This window comes from Anser cygnoides, chromosome 4, assembly GCF_040182565.1.
Source record: "Anser cygnoides isolate HZ-2024a breed goose chromosome 4, Taihu_goose_T2T_genome, whole genome shotgun sequence".
Classification (NCBI taxonomy): domain Eukaryota; kingdom Metazoa; phylum Chordata; class Aves; order Anseriformes; family Anatidae; genus Anser; species Anser cygnoides.
In genome coordinates this window covers 22,684,163-22,706,256 of record NC_089876.1, presented here as the reverse complement: position 1 = coordinate 22,706,256, position 22,094 = coordinate 22,684,163, and the positions used below count along the sequence as shown (strand labels likewise).

At 35.8% G+C, this 22,094-nt stretch overlaps 1 long non-coding RNA gene across 1 annotated transcript; it reads right to left on the bottom strand.

Annotated features, from left to right (window-relative positions):
- Positions 1–11,381: 11,381 nt before the first annotated feature.
- Positions 11,382–16,789, bottom strand: LOC106039082 (uncharacterized). Its single transcript, XR_001209031.3, has 4 exons — positions 16,706–16,789; positions 15,105–15,241; positions 13,849–13,922; positions 11,382–12,954 (listed from the first exon to the last, which is right to left on the bottom strand). It is a non-coding gene; the product is annotated as an uncharacterized lncRNA (long non-coding RNA).
- Between the last annotated feature and the right edge of the window lie 5,305 nt (positions 16,790–22,094).

The window sequence follows — 22,094 nt, the reverse complement described above, 5'->3', positions numbered from 1 at the left end:
GTACGTGTTACAAAGAATCAAGCTCCTTATACAAAGGTGCTTGTCACCTAAACCCCTGATTATACTGATTATACCGATTATACTGAACCCCTGATTATACTTTTTGGAAGCCTTAGCTTCCAAAAACATACCTAGCAGGAAGGAAATTCAGTAATTGCTTTGCAGAGGAGCATAAAACACTGAGCTAATATCATGAATTTAGTATGAAGCTGGAAAATGTCCGATCCAGTCATACAGTGCAGAAGTGCTTGTTAACTGCAGTCATAGCTGACAAAGCACTGGAAATTTCATAAAGTAGACAGGCAATACATACACTTGGATATACGTTCATATACACATGTATGTAACAAGTGTTAGGAGAATGATATTCCCCATCCATGTTGGCAGATACACTGCTAATATTACATACTTTACAATCAGTCCTGCTGTTTCTACCTACCTATTTTTAGACAGAAATTTTATTTTCCTATCTTCTGTGTTAGAAGCAATCATGATACCACCAGCAGTATTATTTTTTTTATAATCCCAGTTTTTGCATCAGCCTAACATTGTGCATCTCCTAGATGTAAGGTCAGCTAGGTTACATACTCAGATTTCTTGGGCCAGAATCCTGAAAAAGTAAAAGAATAACCTATGTTGTATCTCATAATAATGACTTGTTAGTCAGGAATTTATTATGTTTTTCAGTTTTTTTATATGAAAAATATATACCAGTGTATAACAGATTGGGAGCAACATAATGCTGAATTGAATTTAGACCTCACAAGGCTGTCTGCATCTTCATCTTTTCTCTTATTTCTTTTGGTCATATTTTAAACATCTTGTTTACAGCCATTATAGTCACAGACTTGAACAAAAAAACCCACACATTTTTTAGGCTTTTTTTTTTTTTTAATTCCATGTCATTGCTGACTTCTAAATTGTATATGCCGGTTCCAGTCTATAATAGTGGAAGTTTTGTACATTTCACCAACTTTCATACTCTGTGCATTGATTTAACCTTCATATTAATATGCAAACCTTGTAACTAAATGTATCCTAAAGCTTTAAGCATGTGATCATGTTTCAGCATTTGTCTTTGGAGACGTTAATAGGGTTATTGAGCAACAAAATGATAATCAGCAGTTTTAGAGGTCATTCATTATACACTGTATAAATATTTCATAAATTCCCCACTGTTTACAGATAGCAATAGTCTAAAAAGAAATTGCATATGTTCATTATCTAATGCAGCTGATGTAGTTGTTAATGCCTTCTTTTTTTTTTTTTAAAGCTATCTATATGTTTATGCAAATCATAACCTCTACATGACATATTTTCACAGCTTGGTCCAGCAGAATGTGTCATAATAGAACCTCCAAGGATCACTGCATTCAAATTAATCTTACTGCTGAAAAGAGTTATGTTTAACTTAAATTAAAATATGTAAAATACCAAATATTCTTAAATTAGCAAGTATATCTTGCATCATCATTTGTGGTTTTGGGTATTCACATTTGGATATACAAATGATGTAGTCAGATTTATAATTTTCAAAAATAGTTTCCTGTTTGGGAATTTCATAATTGAATTGTTAGCATGAGGCCTGAATGTTTGGCACAGTGTTTGGGTATACTGAATGTACTAAGTATACTTCGTGTTACCTGCGCGTAAGACATAGATGTCTACAATTCCCTTCTTTGCTTTAAGGTATCTTAGGTGTATAAACAGGAAAGGAATTGTGATGTCTTCTAGTCAGCTACCCAATTTGGACTGAAATCCTGGGGATTGCACCTACGGTGGAGTATAAAATTAATTTGTGCCACTCCAGATACAAAGCTGTAGTGTAGGGGATAGCTTAAGACAAAAAACACTTCCTAAATTAGCTCATCACTATTAATGAGGGAGTCTGTGATGTCTGTGTTGCCTGCTTCGTAGCCATGTAGAAAAATTAGGACCAAATTCCTGTATTTTCCTGATTTCTTGAGCTTGTCATCTGGATTTGCACTGCAGAGAGATTGAGAACTAAATGTTTCAGTGCTGCAAAAATTTAGGTCTGAAAACAATAACAAAACCAAACAAAATACAACAACAACAAAAAAGATCCAAACCAACCTATGTGCATCTTTGTCTCAGGGCTGTTGTGGAGCATGCTGGGACCTGACCACTATATGGTCTGTGTCTTCAGTTTCAGACTAACTTAAAACTTACTCTTCTGATTAAAAAAAAAAAAAAAAAAAAAAAAAAAAAAAAAAAAAAAGTTAATGCATTGAGTAAATGGTTAAATAATAAGGAGTTATGTTTGGAAGACAGAAACTTACTCTGATAAAGTAAACTTTTTGGTGAGGTCCAAGGATCTGGATAGTTCTGCATATAATATGCTGTCCAATTCATTCTAATTTTAGTAGTTTATTAAGCAACTACTCTTTTGCTATGATAAATGTATTCTACAGCTCATAATGGAAATCAGTTGTGCAGCCATGTGTGGCATGACAGACTAGTCAGTGCAATGCGCACATGATTGGGGAGGTTGGTTATTTCACTAAGATTGATACCAGAATTGCATACTGTCATAGAAGTAACTCTTGTCCCATCAACAGATGTCAGCTTTATGTTCTTAAATCAAATTTGTCCTTATCCAGGGCCCTTAAAAATCACTGTAGCTTCCAGAGCTGAAATGAAGATCAAGCATTTCTAGTCTATAGTGTAAAGCACAGTTAGAATGCATTTTTTTCTTTAATGGGCATTTAAAATAAAATAAAATAAAATAAAATAAAAACAATACACTGATTATGCCTTCACCAGCAAAAATATTGTGTTCTATATAGGGGTTGTAGTGGCAAGTTTTTATTTCATTTTGTATATACTACTCAATATTTAGGAAAATTATCATGGAAGGTTGACAAAGACCTTAGTTTTTATTGAAGATATTTGCTTGAGTCTGTTCAACTGCACATTGTTCAGTAACTGGCCATTTTGAGTCAAATTACCTATCTAAATGAGCTGAGCAAATGCTTGCTCAATTTAGTTACATACTATGAAATTTGTACATTGAGTTATTCATTTTAGTGAATAGTTTGCTGAAGATGAACATTCAAATAGCACTTACCATTATCTTGTTAATAGGCCTTACTGCTTTAAATCTACTAAGAATGCAAATAAATGATAATTCTGCACTCATTAGGGAAATCTCCAGTGACTTACTTTGGTTAAATGTTCCAACAGGCATGTTTAGCACTTCTTTTGGGGTTGGTAAAGTTCCAAAAATCTGTAAATTAAAGTTCTGTGGAGTGCTATAAAATATGCATAATGAAGCCCTGGATGTAAATTAAGAAGATTTATATTGCAGCATTCTGCTTACGTTATTCAGTCTGAATGCTTCACAGGTTTTTATGAAGCAAATAAACTGTTCTTTTTCTTGAAATTCATTTTCAATGGTCACCATGGATTCATTGTTGCATTACTTAGTTCACACATTAAAGATTGAATTGTTCTTTTTAATCTATATATCATGATAAAGTTTTATTGCACAGTACTTTTGAAGTCTAGGTACTTCATCTGTAGTAGCAGTACACTGAAGTTGCCTATAGTTCTAAGTAGTTATAACAGATTTGAAAATAATGTTGATGAATATGCTTGTGCTTAAAACTCATGCATTCATGTGAGTTATGCTTATGATTCTCATTATTCACAGTCAGTGAACATTAACTGAAAAAAAAGTTTATTTCCCAGGGTCTTCAAGTTTTATGCATGGAAAATAAATACAAATACTAATGTAAGAAAAAAAAAAAAAAAAAGACTCGACAAGGTTCTTCTCTGCCTTTCAGAAGAAGCCGAAGTTTAAGATTGTGCACAACTGCCACCCAGAGAGGTAGATCTGTCAAAGAAACTACGTCAGGGCCTTGAATATGTCTGATTGCCTATAACAGGACCCTAAAACACGGCAAAAGCATCAAGAAAGGGAATCTGAGGTCCAGTTGAACTCAAGGCAACCTGCTGCTGAGGGAGTATGTAGTTGAGGAATATTGTCTTCTGCAGAGGGTCATGACTTGGTATGAATCATCTCATCATTGATGATTCAGTTCTAACTCAGCTGAACTAAATGGTGGTCACGATATTTCATATCAGCACCAGAAAAATTAATAATACATATATATATATATATTATTCTGGATATTGTAGTCTTATTAAATAAAGTAATGAAAAGCAACTGCAGCATTTTAAGAGCTTAGTTCACCTACCTGAAAGAAGTTTCCTTTGCAAGTGCTTATTTTCATAGCAGTGAGGCTACAAAGCGTAGGCCTTTGTTTTCTCCTATCCTGTTCATTCTTTCCATTGTCAGGGAGTGCAGGGAAGGCAAAGATATATCAGAAAATGGAATAGGAACAATCGATCCACTTTTTAGTGTGTGGGTGCATTTTATGATGATGCCATCACTTAAAGAACAGTGTTACTAAGTGTTTATTTTGAAATAGCTACTATTCAAGTTGATGGCCATGAAAGACTGGTATTAAAAATAAATACATACGTCATATATCTTGATAAACTTTGCTGATAGATCCAATAGTTCCATTTCTTTTCTGCCTCATCCATGGTATGGAATGGAAGTCCATCCTCCCTACATTCTTTTTGCTTTAAATATTACAAATCGTGAGACCTTCTTTTATTTTTAGGGTCTACATGTGTAGGGTCTATACCTCCACTATTTTTAGAATGAATACGTCCCGCAGAGCAGACTATTTTTAGCTTTACTAAATAAAAGTCAAATATGTTTTGCAATATATGTTCAACATAGCCATCCTTGTCATGCTTTATTATTAATTTTTTAAAGTACAATTTGCATAAAAAAGTAAGAAATAATACTTGTGTGCTGTGCAGCAAAAGGACTATGGTATTACACATAATTCAGTTTGAACACCAGGGATTATTAAATGCCATTGGAAATTAGAGCCAGCTCGAATTGGTAAACTGCGTTTTGTAAAGAAGAATAGAGGAACAGATTAGTATTTGAGCTTTTGGATCACATTATGCTATGATGATAGAGTACATCTAGAAACAATTAAGACAGTGATGAATATGAGAACACAGAGCTTAACAGAGGGATACTTTCATAAGAAACAGTGTATGTAGAGCACTTCAGAATCAGAGTAGAAACCCAAACAATTAAAGATAAATGATGAAGATAAAACCATTTAAAATGGAATAGCTATACATACATTTGCATGTTTATCCACATACTCATTCAGAAATAAGTAACATATTCTATTAGAGGAATTAGTAGGGGGCAAGGTGAAAACAGAAATTCAGTTGCAAAAACTACAGGATTCAATCTGATTTAATCTGACATTTCATCAAAATGTGTATTGTGACTTCTTGAAAAAGTGGCACTCAGAATTGATGGTTACTGGCATAATTCCAAAACTGTTTGAAACTAGAGTATATGAAAAAGGGTGACATCAGGGGTAGAATATGACTACAGCAGAGGTACAAGAAGTGTGTAGAGAACTACATTGTCTTAGAAGACCTTATGCAGACAGAGTTCTGATTTCTGATTCTGATTTTAGGTAGTGGGCTGCTGTATCTGCTCTGAAATTACATATTGAAATAAAACCAGGCAAAACAGAATGTAGATTTCACAATTTTAGCATTTAAGTTTTAGATTACAGGCAAATTCTCAAACTAAACAATGCAAGTATTATAACAAGAACAGCTGATGACAGTGGCGATCACTTTACTTCAGTGGAATACAGAAATTATTAAATTGTTGCAACTTCACAAAGTTCCAAAAGGTTCAAGAAAGTTTGGGTTCACAAGTCACATCTTACTTGAATATGCCAAATGATAGACTGTAATTTTAAATAAATACTTTCCTGAAATTTATGGCCATATTAACTCTAAGACTGTTCCAAAATTACAAAATAAATAAATAAATAAAATAAAATGGAGAGAAGGTTAAGATTTACTTTTTAAAATCCTGTCTTTCTTCAGTATTTGAGTGTAATTACAGGTTGACATCAGAGTTTGACAACAGAAAGACCAAACATCTCTATCTATGGAAATTTGACAAGAATATTAAGAGGCCATTTCTCTCTGAATGAATAAGAATGCAGATGGGGGCAGACTTAATGTTGCTAAGAGGGAAGGTAGAAAAAAATGCTGTTCAATATACTCATTGCTTTGACAGGCACGTCAGATAATAAGTTTATTCGTTTATTAGTTCCGTATCGCCTTGTATTCATATACCGTTTTGAGGTTCACAAAATTGCAGAATGGTTGAGATTTGAAGTACTTCTGGAAGTCATCTTATTCAACCCCCCTGCTTAAGCAGAGTTATCTAGAGCTGCTTGCCGCCCAGAACTATGTTAAGATGGCTTTTGAACATTTCCAAGGTTCTCCACAAGGACTCCACAACATTGCTAGGGAACCTGTGCCAGTGCTCAGTCACCCTTACAGTGAAAAGTTGTTTTCTAATGTTCAGACAGAACCTCCTGTGTTTCAGTTTGTGCCCATTGCCTCTTGTCCTCATGATGGTTTTTCCCATTGATGGCTAGCTAAACTCTTAGCACAACCACTCTTGCACAAAGAAACCCTATCCACAAAGAAATGGGGAGAAAATATGATGGACAGGGCTTAAGGGTTGAGATAAGGACAGGGAGATCACTCACCAATTACCATCATGGGCAAAACAGACTCCATGTGGGGACATTAATATAATTTACTGCCTATCACTGACAGGCTAGAGCAGTGAGAAACTAACTGCAAACTATAAACACCTCCCCACATCCACCCTCTTTCATGTTCTCCCCCCAAGCAGTGCAGGGTAAAGGGGGAATGGGGGCTGCAGTCAGTCCCTAACACTTCGTCTCCACTGCTCCTTCACGGTCAGTGACTCTCTGCCTCTGTGCCAATGTGGGTTCCCTCCCATGGGATGCTGTCCTTCCTGAACTGATTCTGCGTGGGATTCCCACAGGCAGCAGTTGTTCAAGAACTGCTCCAACATGTCTCCCTTGTGGTGGCAGACCTCCTTCTTCACTGTGGGATACTCTCCATGAGCTGCAGCTCTGGCACGGGGCCTGCTCCTGTGGGGGCTCTCCATAGGCTGCAGGGGAACTTCAGCTCTGGTGCCTGGAGCACCTCCTGCCCTCCTTCTTCACTGACCTTGGTGTCCACAAGGCTCTTTCTCTCTACATTTTCTCACTCCTCTCTCCCAGCTGCTGTGTTGCAGTGGTTCTTTCCTTTCATAAAAATGCTGTCACAGCTATGCAACCAGTGTTATTCAGTGTCCCACCTCTGGCCAGTTTCTTGGTCAGTATTTCCAAATATTACATTCCTAAAAGAGAATACATCAGACTCTTTGGAACATGCTTTTGTGTGTTTTTGCAGTACTTTCTACTGCACGCTCTTGATATTCCTCATACAGAGGGTGAGAGAAACTAATCTAAGATCCATTTAGTAGCAGATTAGGCTAAACAATGATAATTAATGATGTTATTACATATTGTTATTAACAGTGTTAATACACTAGCACAAATGAGTGATCAAGTTTGACATAATTGTCACAGTTTCATCAAGCTGTCCTAGAAGAAAATTTAACATAATGCTGAAAACAGCTGTTTAAACTCTTCTCAGACTCCAGGCTGCTCATATTGTTTTAATTGTACAGTGTAGCAGTAACAGTAGCAGATGAATTTTCTAAAATGTCCTTGTGGAAGTGTTTGAATGAGGACAGTCATGTATTTTTATAGATAATTTTCATGATTAGTAAGATATATTAGAAGCATACTGTTGGGCTCTGGATAAGAGAAAAGCATATAGTTCTCTATGTGTGCAGTGCTTAAGAAAGTTGCTCTCAGCATACTTTTGAAGATCTGTTTTGGATGCAGTGACCTTGATTTTCCACTCTTGTGAAACTACATGCTTCAGGATGCATCTGTTTTCGTGAAGTCCAGGTCACCTCTGGTGAATTTCTAAATGACCCATCTTACAGATCTCTGTACAGTTTATTTTTTCTGTTCTCACCAAGTTTTTGTATGCAGTGGGAGAGGTCACAAATTTAGCAGTTTGTCTATTTTAGTGACTCGGGATACAGTGGAAAAAGGCTGAATTTTCTTGGGCATTTAGTAGCAGGTATTGATTTTCACCTTTCTTATTTATATCAGAGATCAATATTAACACAGTAGACATCAAATACAGAAAATGAATTTGAATATACTCCCAAGCTTCTTAGAGAATGATGGAAACATTGAAGTTGGAAGAGACATCTGGGGATATCTGGTCCAATATCCTGCTAAAAGCCAAGTCAAGACTGATGGCTTTCTCAGGGGTCATATTCAGTCAAATTTTGAATACTTACAAGAATGGAGATTCCACAGCACCTTCTCAGAGTTTGACCACCCTCATAGTTTTTTGTTCTTCTCCCCACTTGGAAAAAAATCACCTATAACATAGTTCATACATACATATACATACATTGATGCTTTCATGCAATTTATTAAAGCTGGATTGTAATATTACATTCAAAGATAATCAGAGGGAAGCTTATTTACTGTGCAGCACTAGAAGGAATGCCAAAACTAGACTATAACATCGAACAGCTGGTTAGCTAGTAGAACATAGAATGGGTCTTCTCAGCAAAGTCAGTCTGTGATTATTTGAAGTGCAAGAGATGTGGATACAGTGTTGGTCTTTATTATGTATTAGCCAGTTGTATATGTCTCATAGTCTCTGTTTTTGTTTGTTTGTTTAATTCTGATCCTTAGCACATGTGAAAGCCACACATTAATTTCTATTAATACTCAAGCTAGTTAGATTAGATTGCACAACTATTTGAGGAAATTTATGTATTAATATTACACATATTTTTGACCCTGCATGATAAGGCAGATGAGATATCTTATGAAGTGAGATTCTTAACTAAATACTTAGATTGTGATCTTATTCTATGATTCTATGATTATATTCCAGATGGAACTGACTTTGTACAAAAAATGCTAAATACATTGTTGGATTGTTTCCCACTGATTTTTTTTAATTCTTATCAGAGCCCAGTATTGATATTTTACTGAAACAGAAATAACAAAAAAAGTTGTGACAGTATTTTTAGTTCATAAATAGAGTATCATCTATCCCCCATAAAAGACTGCTTAACTCTTTTGTAGGCATTCTAGATACAAGATGGGGTTTTGTTTGTTTGTTTGTTTGAACTTCTGGTTATCTTCTGTGCTGTTGGCATTTGTTCCTATGAATCTGCCAGTTATTGGAGTGCTGCAAGTACTCCTTCCTCCGGGTACTTGTCTGCTGCTAGCTAACATTTTGAATATGTGTTGTTCAGCACCATCTAATTCCCCTAGAAAATTCTTTGGTTTATCATTTCACAAGTAAATCCCATTTAGATCAGCCAGGTTTTTGTTTCAGTTTGGATTTTCTGTCCTTTCTGTCTTTCCTTTTTCATGACCTCTTACTGCTTGAGAACCCTGATGTGAATTTTTATTCAGGAGGGATAGATACGGCAAAACAGAAGACATGTGGCAATTAATTGATTATGAAGGGGCCTCAAATTATATGGCTGCCCAAGGGAAATACTCTTTCCCCCCAGAACAGTCACAAGCTGTTCTGCTTTGAAGATTTACAGGAAGAGCATGATACAGGAGATTTTGATTAAGGGACCAAGGGCAGATGTTGGTTGAGTAATGGGATTTGCACCACTCTATTATATGCAAAATTTTAAACTCAACATACGACTTTTGTCATTACCCTTTTAATGCAAACTACAGTATATGGCTGTGAACAGAAATCCTGCTAAGTAAACTCAGGAGAATTAGTTTACTGCACACTTAAATTCCAATTACTGTGGAAAAATAGTAAGCAAGAAGGAATCAAGCCACCAAAACACTGTAAAAGCTTTACATTAATGGCGTTATCAGGAACTTTTTGTTTCATTGCTGGATGTCTTTATTCTTTTACCTTCATTATATGAGAATAAGGACAAACAGTACAAATTTCTATAGCAACATCATCTTTCAGCTAAGTATCTCAATGGATTTTGCAAGCATTGACTGATAGTCTCACAATTACTATGGTAGTGGAACGAAACACACATATCCTGAAATCAAATCTATCTGCCATAGGAATTAATCACTGCCAATACAAGGTCTAAGAAGCAAAATCTAGTTTCAAGAGAGTATATTTAATAGGGAGGTAAACACAACCTGTACTTTGGATTTGGATATTGTTCTAAGGTTAGTAACCTCCCTGAAATTGTAAGGGTATTTATACTCTAAATGAACTCATTTTGCTATAGACATACTTTTCTAATTTCTTATTTTTCTAATTTTGCTCAGATAAGTTCTAGACAGTGTGGTGATGACAGGCATAATTGCCTTGAGAAACTTTTCTGCAAGCAAATCAACCTCAGAGCACTCGCAAAATAAATAGCTGATTAGAATGACAGCCTTTAGAGAAGAGCAAGGTCTGCATTTCCAGTGCATGTCATGACGGAGTCTATCAAGCTTGAGCAGCCTCCCTTCTTACCTTGTGCCTGTACAGATCTCAATGGTCACTAAGGAAGGCCACAAAGTATACATGACCTCCCAGCAGCAATAATCTCAAAAATTGCTCTCCGCACTCCTGCTCAATCACTTTCCGTTTATGCAAGTGAGAGAGAGTAGGAATCTTTCCAGGGAGGAAGGTAAAGATAGCCATAAAGAAAAAAAAGATACTTACCCTCATGCAGATCCTTCAAATTACTCTACTTTACTAGGGAAGGCAAGGAGAAACAAAAATGAAAAAAATCACCCTCAAAATGCTAACACATTTAAAGTATCAATTTAAAAATACTGTTGAAAAACTGTCGAAGTCAGGTTAAAGGCAAACACATCTCTTTTAAGACCTTAAAAATAGGAACTGTTTTGCTATGTTTTCTGGAGCGCATCAGATGAAAGGTTGCTTTTGATCAGTGTCAGCCATCATGCCTTACCATCTTGTGACACTTATCTTTTTAAAAAATACTGAATACAATATATCAAGGACTATTCTCCAGGCACTTTTAAGACCAGAGTCTGCGGTGTATCTTACGACCTGTGCAACAAATTCAATTTTTATTCACCTTTCCTGTTATGCCTTAAAACTTGTGGAGCTTCATAAACTACTTTAGATCACTGTGGAAAAACAAAATTACAACCTCCTCAAATTTTTCTTAGTTTTTATATGTGTTTCTTAGAATTTCGAAGAAATAGAGTGTGTATGGGTCTTTCCTGTACCTATCTTTGATAAATTTTTATAATCTGTATGAAGATATCCAACAAAATACTGTTAATCGATATGGTCAGTCTTATGCCATTTGTCAGACACACCATTTAAAAATGAGGTCATTAAACAGTTTTCTGAAAAGGCATAGATCCTTAGTATTTATTAGTAGCTTGTAGAAGCATAATTCTTACAGTGTCAATATAAGCATAACAGTATTCGAAGACATACATGCCAGGTGTTGTGTACAACTGAATCACAAATGCTTTTGATAGTTCAAGCTTGCAGTTTCAATAGAAATCTTTTTTTTTTTTCTTTAATTGATATATAAATATAAAAATATAATCCTCGTTGACATGGTGATAAATTTCTTACAAAGGTTCTTTTGTGTTCTTCAAACAATATAAGTGCAAGTGATATTTTAAGGCATTTTAGATGCCATATACAGTGACTGCTGTAAAATTGTAGGATTGTTTATTGTATAGCAGATCGAGTTTTTTCAGCCTAAAGTAACTTAGGCTTTTTTTTTTTTTTTTTTTTTAATTAAAACTAAAGTCCTTTACTGTAGTATGCAGGGTTACCTACTCATTTGTCCCTACTTCGTTGTGGGAAATGAGGTTAAACATCTGTCTATTTCAGGCTGGAATAAGAGAGAAAATGGAAAACATTCTTTCTTTTATGCTTAAAATGTTACCTGGATCCTAAGTAATCAGAAACTGAATAAAAAAGTTTATAGGCATTCTGGTAGACTACCTCTAGATGTTAGTAACCTGCTAAACTAAGCAAGAGTTGGCATGGAAGCAATTGTGGATGAGACTTCTGGGGGAATCTGAGAGCTCTGAGTTGTGCCAGTAGATGGAGCTGTTCTTCTGATGTTAAGAAATATGGTCGCTTTGGTTTTGGCCTTTTAAATGACACAATGTAGTGGTTCTGATCTAATAATAATCTGATACCATTTTTGAAAGAAATAAGTTGTTCATGCTTTCAAAGTCTAGCATAGAGATCAAAATTACAGCCATCTGAAATTACTTCAGCAATTCTAGCAAGTCTCACGTCCGTCTTCCATCCATTTTTCTGGGGCACTAATTTGTGCTATTATATATCTGCCAAATCAACCTAGAAATGTCTGTTCTCATCAGAAATTCAGATGCTAGCGATGTGCCAGTGGTACTCAGTGAAAAGATGAGAGGCAGTGGGTACAAACTGAAATACTGGAAATTCCAGTTAAACATAAAAAATGCTTTTTTACTCTGGGAGTGGTAAAATGCTGGAACAGGTTGCCAGAGAAGTTTTGGAGTTTCTGTCCTTGGAGATCCTCTGGACCTAACTAGAGGCAGCCCTGAGCAACCTGGTCTTGGTGATCTCCAGAGGTGCCTTCCAGCTTCAAGTATTTTGAGAATCTGTGTTACTCTGTAGCATGGATTTGCTCTCATTAATGAGGAACACATTCTGCAGACAAACATAAACTATTCAATTTGCAGAACCCCTTGTACAGTCCATGTTGTACACCAATTACTTCTGCATTGATAGCAAATAGTCTGTTCAGGGGGAAAAAAATGTCATGCATCGTACAGTCACATTCTTTGTGCCAACTAATTCACCTCTTCAAAAAAGGTCATCAGTTTGGGCAGGAAGGAGGCATGATATCCCCTTTGATGATTTCTTCCATTCACATTCCAAAGAATCCAAGAGGAGGAGGTGATATAGCAGCCACACTCTGTTTCTTATATACTGTAAGTAAGTGAGTAAAAAACCTAAGTCAAAAAGGTTCTCTGAAATGAATGTGTTCTTCTTATCTATGGAAACTATCTTATGCAATAAAACAGAACTCTCTGATGGTACACTGACTGGACTGTACTAAATCTTAGTGGCATCTGCATAATCCAGAAACGATGACACTTGTCTCCAAGGTGTACATGTTAAGTTTTTTGCTTCAATTTAAAACTCCCCTAGTTATGAGCCTTTCTCCAGAACTGGAGTGATATTTTGTAGAACAGTTTGTCTCCTAAAAGGTGTGACCCATGTCTGCAATTTGTAAAGTACTTCTATCATCAAAAATTGCCACAAAATTAACACATTTCTATGGGTAATAACTAAGTGAAACATCAGATTCTCAATGCACTCCTTTGTGTTACTCTTCCCATATATATTTTGTGATAAACACTTATCTGAACTAATTTATTCAGACACATACCAGTAAGGTGTTCACTTTGATTATATTACTGCAATATTACTGTAATTTATGTAATTAAGGCATAGGGCAGATCTACAGTCAGCAGTAAGGAAAGGAGCATACTGAAGGGTTTTCACATGTTCTCATTAATTGTGTTGTGGATAATCTTTCTTGTCTGGTTCAGAATTTTAATACCAGCCCACATTCGGTACATGCCGTGACATTTCCCAAATGCTTAAAGAGAAAAAATCCAACATACTTCCTATGCATCTTTTTAGTACTTGCTTACTCTTGCCAAAGTTCCCTGAATCTCAATACAAATGTAACTAAAACTTACAGGGATCTCTAGATACATACCACTGTTCATAACAAAATGTCAGTTAGTAGACACACAAACACAGTCAGTATCTCACAGTAATATAATTTCTACCTTGCCCAAAGCCCCATCTCACCTTACACTTTGCTACTTATCAGGAGCTATAGAAGGATAACGTTAAAGATTTCTTCAGACTGTTCAGCAAACTGACTGCAGGAAGGGAAAGACAGAATTAAAGATCCATCACAGAAGATAACTTGCTGACAATGTCTTTTCTTTGTCTGAAAATGTAGATGCCTACTGTTTCTACTCAGTGTAGGACTGACAGTAGTAAATGAGAAGCTTGTCTGTCTCTTAATTAGCCCTCTCCTTACATTGGGTAGGGTTGTAGATTAAAATAAGAGCTAGCCAGAAAATGGGGAAAACGTGACAAAAGCTGTCCAGTATTTCATAAATTATTTTGATTGACAGCAGTGGACAAACAGTTTTGAACAGGCTGTCATTTTTCTGAGTGATTTTCTGAACTTTCTATCTCTTCTCTACCTGAAGAGAGACAGCTTCCTTCCTTTATGGAAAATGTTGAATCAGATTTACACCACTGAGAGGGAGAGGTAGGTTCTTGTGCTCTTTGCGTAATGCATACACTTTAATACATCTACTAGTGGTCTTATGAGACTCACATTATGAGTTTAATTTAATATGACTCACACATGAGTTTAATTATTATTATTATTATTTTTTTACTAACTGTAGTTATTTCACTCTTTTATTAAGGTGTTTTGAAAGATACTCCATCTGTAAACATTTTCGCTGAGAGAATGAAAGCTACTATATATCTCATATGTAAAGTTGGCTCCTGCTAATTCTTGTTAAAATATCAGATCATAGATTCACAGATTTTCTAATAATAAAAAGGGCCATTCTGTTCATATATTCTTATTTTCTGTACAGTGTAGACTATGAACCTTTACGTAGTCAGTTTCATAAAACTCAATAAATAGTAGTTGAGCTGGAATGCAGCAGTAAGAAACAATTAAGTCTGTGGAAGTCAATCAAAAATACATCTGGCATTTGGGACCACATCTGTGGTTTCACAATTAATGGAAGAACACTACTTTTAAATGTGAAATTGTGTTAGTTAATTTGAATAAATATATTCCATTAGAAAATTTATCATCAAGTAACGAACCAAAGTATTGTCAGCAAAGACATTTGATAAATAGTCATTTTGTAATTACGATGAACGTATTTACATTCACAGTACATACTATGTAATGTTATAATGTTAAAAATTAGTTGCTCCTTAAAGTAAAAGATCTTTAATGTATATTTACATGGATGGACTGCAATAATTGTAAAGATTATATTTTAAAGACTGTTGAATATTGTTACCTGTTATTCTTGGGTAGAACTGGGAGGTGAATCACTGAGAGAATCAGCTCTTAATAACAGAGGTGTCAGATACAACGAAGCAAATACACTAATGGCAAGGGAGCTGTTTCTCATCTTTAACCTCCTTCCTTGAGAAGCTGTGAGAAAGCAGAGTTATGAGTTTTAAAAAAAAAAAAAAAAAGAAGAACAAGAAAAAGAGCTTCAAGAAGAGCTAAAGGCAAAATAAATTTTAATTAGACAATCAAAACAAAGATCAGCATGTTCCTCCTTTAAGGAGTACACGGGCATTAAATACACATGATCAGCTTGCTACATCTGTTCTTGTATTTATTCTATGTGTGTTTGAATGAACAGACTACATTTCCTATTTAAGTAGTTTTATTTCTGATAAGGACAATATTCTCAGCCCTTGCTGTCTTGTGCTTCATTATTTTGTTCATCTTGATCAAGTTTTTGGTAATTCTTGCACTTATAGCTGTTTGTGGCTTTTAAAGTTTTTGCTCTTTCACTTTCAGTAGACTTATCCTTAAACTTCCTAACATGACCTTTGCTGAAGACTTGTTTGGCTTTATCACTGTTGTTCTTTTCTCTCTCTTTTTTTTTTTTTCCCTGTTTATTTGTTGTTTGTTTCCTCTTTACTTACTTTTCCAAACTCTTCTTCCTGCTGAAATTGAAAGACTTGTATACACTGATGTCTTCAGTTTCTGGGAGGTTATTTTGCTGATTAGGCTTGTGAGCCACCATTTACAGTTGCTATTGTCCTCATGTATTTTATGGCTCAGAAGCTCCATAAAAACAGCCAGTGAAAGCCTTCCCTATGTACTTTCTTGGTGAAGAATTTTTCTCCTTGAAAACTTTTACTTTCTAATCATCTTGTCAGTCTTAATGCCTTTCTGGGTATCTTCCATAAACAGAATTTTTTTTCTCTATTACAGCTTTTCAGTACTTAAAAGGGGTCTTATAAAAAAAGATGGAGAGCAACTTTTTGCTCTGTCAGATAATGACAGGACAAGGGGGAATTGATTTAAACTAGAATAGGGGAGATTTAGATTAGATGTTAGGAGGAAATTCTTCACTCAGAGAGTGGTAAGGCAATGGTACAGGTTGCCCAGAGAGGTTGTGGATGCCCCATCCTTGGAGGTGTTCAAGGCCAGATTGGATGAGGCCCTCAGCAACTTGATCTAATGGGTGGCATCCCTACCCATGGCAGGGGGGTTGGAACTGGGTGACGTTCCCAACCTGAGCCATTCTATGCTTCTATTTGAAGTGAGATGCATCATTTGCTGAGACAATTCAACATCTCACCAGTGAATCTTGTTATGGAAAAACTGGGAAGCTGTATGGCACATTTCTGATGATATGTGTAGAAACTGTGAGCATGGAAAAAAGAAAAAGGAGGATGAGGATGAGGATGAGGATGAGGATGAGAGGACGAGGACGAGGACGAGGACGAGGAGAGGAGGAGGAGGAGGAGGAGGAGGAGGAGGAGGAGGAGGAGGAGGAGGAGGAGGAGGAGGAGGAGGAGGAGGAGGAGGAGGAGGAGGAGGAGGAGGGGACAGGACAGGACAGGACAGGACAGGACAGGACAGGAGACACTTTACCTGGTGAAGTCCAGACTTCACAATCTGTGAAACTCCAATAGTGTCATTACCTTGGAAGGCACATTCTTGGATGATGCCAAGAAGTTGGTTAATCTCAGAACACTGCTCTCTTGATGACTGCATCTGTGACATCCTTTGGCCAGATCAGACATTGTGGCATTGAGGAATCTACCTCAAAATTCAGATTCTGAATCTTAAATTTACTTACTAGTGCCTGTTTTGCCTCGATTGCAGGTGTTTAAGACCAAAAACTATAGCAGGCAAAACAGACTCATCATGGGGAAAATTAAAGTGCTGCAGGTATTCCTCAGCAGATCATGGAGCAGGCAGATCCTCCTAGTGGAACCGCAGCCTGTGAAGAGCCCATGCTGAAGCAGGGAAGAGGTGTGAGAAAGAAGGAGCAGCAGAGAGAAACTGCTGTGTACTGTTACCCCAACCTGGCCACTGCAGCTTGGGCACGGATAGAAAAGCTGGGGGTGAAGGAGTGGCTCTGAGCCTGGGGAAAGGGGGAGGAAAGGGGGGTTTTATTGCTTGCCTTTTTGTTTCTCACTACCCAAATCTATGTTCATTGGCAATGAATTAAGGTAATTATCCCCATGTGGAGTCTGTTTTGCCTGCAGTGGTAGCTGGTATGTGCTGTCCCTGTCTTTATCTCAATCTCCTGTTTCATCTGCCTGTCCAGTTGACGGCAGGGAGTGAGTGAGCATCTGGGTTCTGCTGTTAGCCAGGGCTAACCCACGGCAAGCAAGCAAATACTGCCATCAGCCCTGCAGGTAGAAACCCAGTGTGGTTAAAGAAGCAGACCAGTATAGAACTGAGTGGTAAACAAATATTGAACTGGCTTGATATATTTAATCTACATTGTGGAACCATTCAGAATTTTAATCTGGAAGAGTTCAGAAGAAATGTGACTGCGTACTATCTTAAAAAGATGATAAAAGGTTGTCACACATGAGCAGCATGACGTGTTAATCATCTCGTAGAGAATATACATATTTTGTGTATAGAGATTAAAATATTGAGCTTCAGGAGTATTGAAAGAGGAGGCAGAGGAGATCTGTGCTTACTTATTATTCTGCTTACTATTTAATATATCTTGAAATATAAGTTTATTTCTCATATTCAAAACATAAAACAGTAAGTATCTGCCTACATAAACAATGTTTTGTCCAGATATCTTTAATCATTTCTGAATTGGTTCAGATCTAATACTTTCCAGGACTACATAAAAGTATGTATAAAAGAATGTAGTCACAAATTTACCAAAAAGGAAGGATGCATTCAGCTCTCTCAGGCATTTTTTTAAAACTCAGTTTAGATACTTAGTATTTTTTTTCTGTTTTGGTACAGATTTATTACACTTAAAAGATAGTATTTGGAAACTACTCCTGGCACTAGCAAAGAAAATTTTACTCCAACCACAATGAGTACATTTATGAGTCCATTTCCAGATATTTCCATAATCATTAGAGAAATGTGATTCAATAAAATTAGTGTGTGAAATACGTCTGGTGTTTTTTCAAACTCACTTTGTGCTGAGTTAAACATGGATTTACATTTCTAACTATACCAAGTTCTCTCTCTCTGCATTTGGCACAACTAGCTTAAAAACAGACTCAGACATAAATGGACCAAAACAAATATTATGCGTAGGGGGTAAGTTTATTTTCTGACTCAGAAATCTGCTATGTGCATGTTCTGTGGCTTTTATAATATGCAGAAAGTAATGAGACCCATCTTTATCATGCTATTGTCATTTCAAAGCATTGAAATGCAAAAATTAGCATTATCATTAGTTCCACAAGTTTTTTTTTCCACAGAATAAAAGCAATTAATCAGTGTAAACTGAATACTTCAAGTCACTGGCAAGGAATGAATTCCTAGACTCCTTGCAAGAACTACTTGCAAAATGTTTTTACTTCCTCCATTATGTGGGTATTAAGATTTTAAATGCCTGTTCTGGTGTCCAAGCATACAAAAAGAAGGGAGAATAGAACTCATTCAAGCCATTTGCTTACCCTAAGGCAGGATCTATGTATTCTGCAATACAAGTAAGGACATGTTCAGACATTTTTAAGGGCAATTTATATGGCTCTGGAAAATCATAGCTTCCATAGGATCTGTGTAAGATAGTTCTGAGTTCCTTTGCTTATTGGTGGTAACCCTGTTTCACCCTCCATGGGCTTGTTTTTTTTTTTTTTTTCTTTTTTCCAGTTACTCTTAAAAGTTTATTGTGTTCTTTCCTCATTCTTTTCCCTAAGTTTAGCAAACATTATTCATTCAATCTTTCTTCAGATATGTCTCTGATCATTCTTGTTTCTCCTGGCTACTTCCAGCTGGTGCCTAAAACTAAGTGCAGCGCTCCAAATGAGGCTTACTAATGTGAGAGAAAAAGCTTACTTTCTATGTCATAAACGTAGCATGAGATCTCCCTCCTGTGCAAGATGACATTTCAACTTCTGTTCAGTTTACATTTACTAATTTCCCAGGTTGCCTGTGAACTACTGCTGCCTAGCTGGTTACTCCCTACCATATGTAGGTGGCTGAGCTCTCTTTTTCAGGTGTAGACCATTGTCCATACTGAGTTCTGCCCTGCTTCTTCCTCACATGCTACTCCTCTGGCTGGTCTGTGTGGGACTCTCCATTCAAGTCCTATCTTCTAACACTCCCAGAAGGTTTCACTCCATGTGCCACTTCTGTAAGTATTCCCTTTATTCTACCATTCACAAAAATAATAAATAAAAGATCGATGCCTTGCAGAACCAGTCTTGATGAGGGCCTCCATTTTGACAGGGAACTGCCAAAACTGCTTTCTAACTATACTTTCCAGCTGGTTTACACCCCTTTCATCCACACCATGCTTTTCTAACTTGTTTATCAGAATGTCACATCAAAAGCATTAGGAAAGTCAAGTTATGACATCTGCTGCTTTTCCTTTCTTCCTAGGGTCTCCTATCATGTCATAAAAGGAGATTAGATTGGTTGACAGCATTTGTTCATATGTTCATGATAAATCCTTACTGACTTCTCATTTCTTTCTGTTTCTTCCAGTATTTAAGGCAGTTTGTTCTCTCTCTCTCTCTTTTTTTTTTTTTTTTTCCTTTTTAGGAATTTATTTCAAGCAAGAGTTCTATAAATATAAACACTTGATTCTTACCTTTTAAAGATGAGAAGTATGATGATGCTTATTTATTGAAATCTCAGGTGTTCTTTAAAACATTTCCAAGACAACTGCTAAAGGCTCCCACTTTCCACCAATCATTCTAAGGATCTTAGGTCTGCATCAGCCTAAACAGACTTGGAAATATATAACATATTCAGCTACTCTCTAATCTATGACATTCTTCTTATCTATTCTTACTTATTATTATTATTTTTTATTATTATTATTTTTATTGGTGAAATATTTATAAATATATAGCTGTAATATGCAAAGACAGTCTCATCACAGTTGTTTTTCTTAGCTTTCAGGTACTTTATTTCAGCCTTCCTATTTATAGTCTCTTCTTGAATGAACATGATTTACAAAGAATAATAAACCATTATGATGTATATAAAATAAGCTTATGAAGGCATTTAATCCTGTACTATTTGCATAGAATATTACCCTTTGCTTGAACTGTAGTAATTGCACAAGAGTGAAAACTGGTTTAAGATTTGTTTCTTCCACACATTCTTCACATGGCTGATGCATTTGTCCAAAGAAATTCAGTTTTTATTAGATAGGAGCTGCTTATTGTTTGCCAGTTAGATTGATTTATTTTTAGAAGAAGCTATAATCTAAAGAAAAACATTTATTATTGAATTTGAATTGTCATTTTGTAATTCAGTCTTTTCATATGCAACACATATTATCTCCACCTGACATTATTCATTATTGTAAATAATTAAAAGTGTTTTCTGAGAGACTCAGAAGAACATAAAACACAAAATTACTTACCAGATCATGTTATCAAATTGTGTCCTGAGTTCAGGACTGAAAATGTATACAGTACGGTTTAGTGTCTAAAGACTACGGTGTTAGTTGTTTTAACCAAAGATACTATCTTCATAAGATAGTAGATGCTATCTAGAAGATATTAGAAATAGTGTGATTAAAAAAAATAAATAAATCATTTATTTATGTACTGTTACTGAAATGTGTAAGATTTTGGTCAACTGAGAACTCTAGGTTCTGTATGTCTGTATGTATTTAGAAGTACAGGGAATTGTTTGCAGTCCTGAAACTATAAGAATAAATGGTATTTCATCTAAAGATAAATACCAAAGAATCATTTCACCCCAAAGTTAACATGCGCACCTGAGTGTGCACCAAAACATAATTAAGTCCTTGATGGTAGAAGACTTTTTGAACTCCATTGACAAAAGTTATAAATGGTGCCTTAGTAAACACGTCTCCTTCACATACCGATGCTGCTATGGACAATAAGATATATAACATATTCCCTAAGGCTTCTTTTTTCATTGGGCTGTTCTTAAACTACTCGGGAAAATCTTCAGATTGGGTTGCTTTGGGTGAAGCAACTCTGCATACTGCTCTGTATGACCAGTAATTTACCAGAGCGAGACATGGTTGTTTTGCGGCTTCTTTCTATAGTTTGAACAAATTTCTTCCACGAGATTCAAAGTTACCAACATTGTCCTCAAGAAGTTTTGAACTACAATCCTTCAAGAGTTTTGCATCTGATGAATATGCTGCAAGTAATCAGTGTAATAGTTTAGGTATGTAGGCTTTTCTGCTTTGCAGTCTAAAAGTTGGCTAAAGACATATTAAATTGATAACAGATCATTATGGATAGAGAAGATAATGAATAAAACTGATGGAATAATTTGTAAAGAAAAGACTCCCAAGAACACGCTGTTGCTTTACAGCTACACTTGCCATTCCACAGTTACAACTAATGATTTTATTAAATTAATGATCAGTGATTTTATTAAATATTAAATATTTATATAATGTTAAGGTTGATCTCATATAATTTACAAATATATTTGTAATTACTTTTCAGCAGTGGTCTCTCTGAAAGTTCAGTTGAATACTAAGGCCTAACTTCAAGTAGGGCATCTTCATCAAACATAGGAACTGTGTGAATGAAGGGACCTATGTTCAAATTCACAAATTCATAAAACTCCTCCACTCAGAATAACTATGGAAAAAAGTGATATATATAGATATCCATATATATGGAGCTAAGAATTTGTTGTTAATCCAAGCAATGTTTTAACAGATCAGAGAGAGAAACTATGATAAAAATTAAAGTGCCATTGCCATTAAGGTAGAGCTAAGCACTTCAGGCTCAAGACATCATGCAGAATATTTCCCAAAAGAAAATATGTGTCATGTTCTACTAATTATGGAATGACTACTGTGCTAATCTTTCAAAAACCT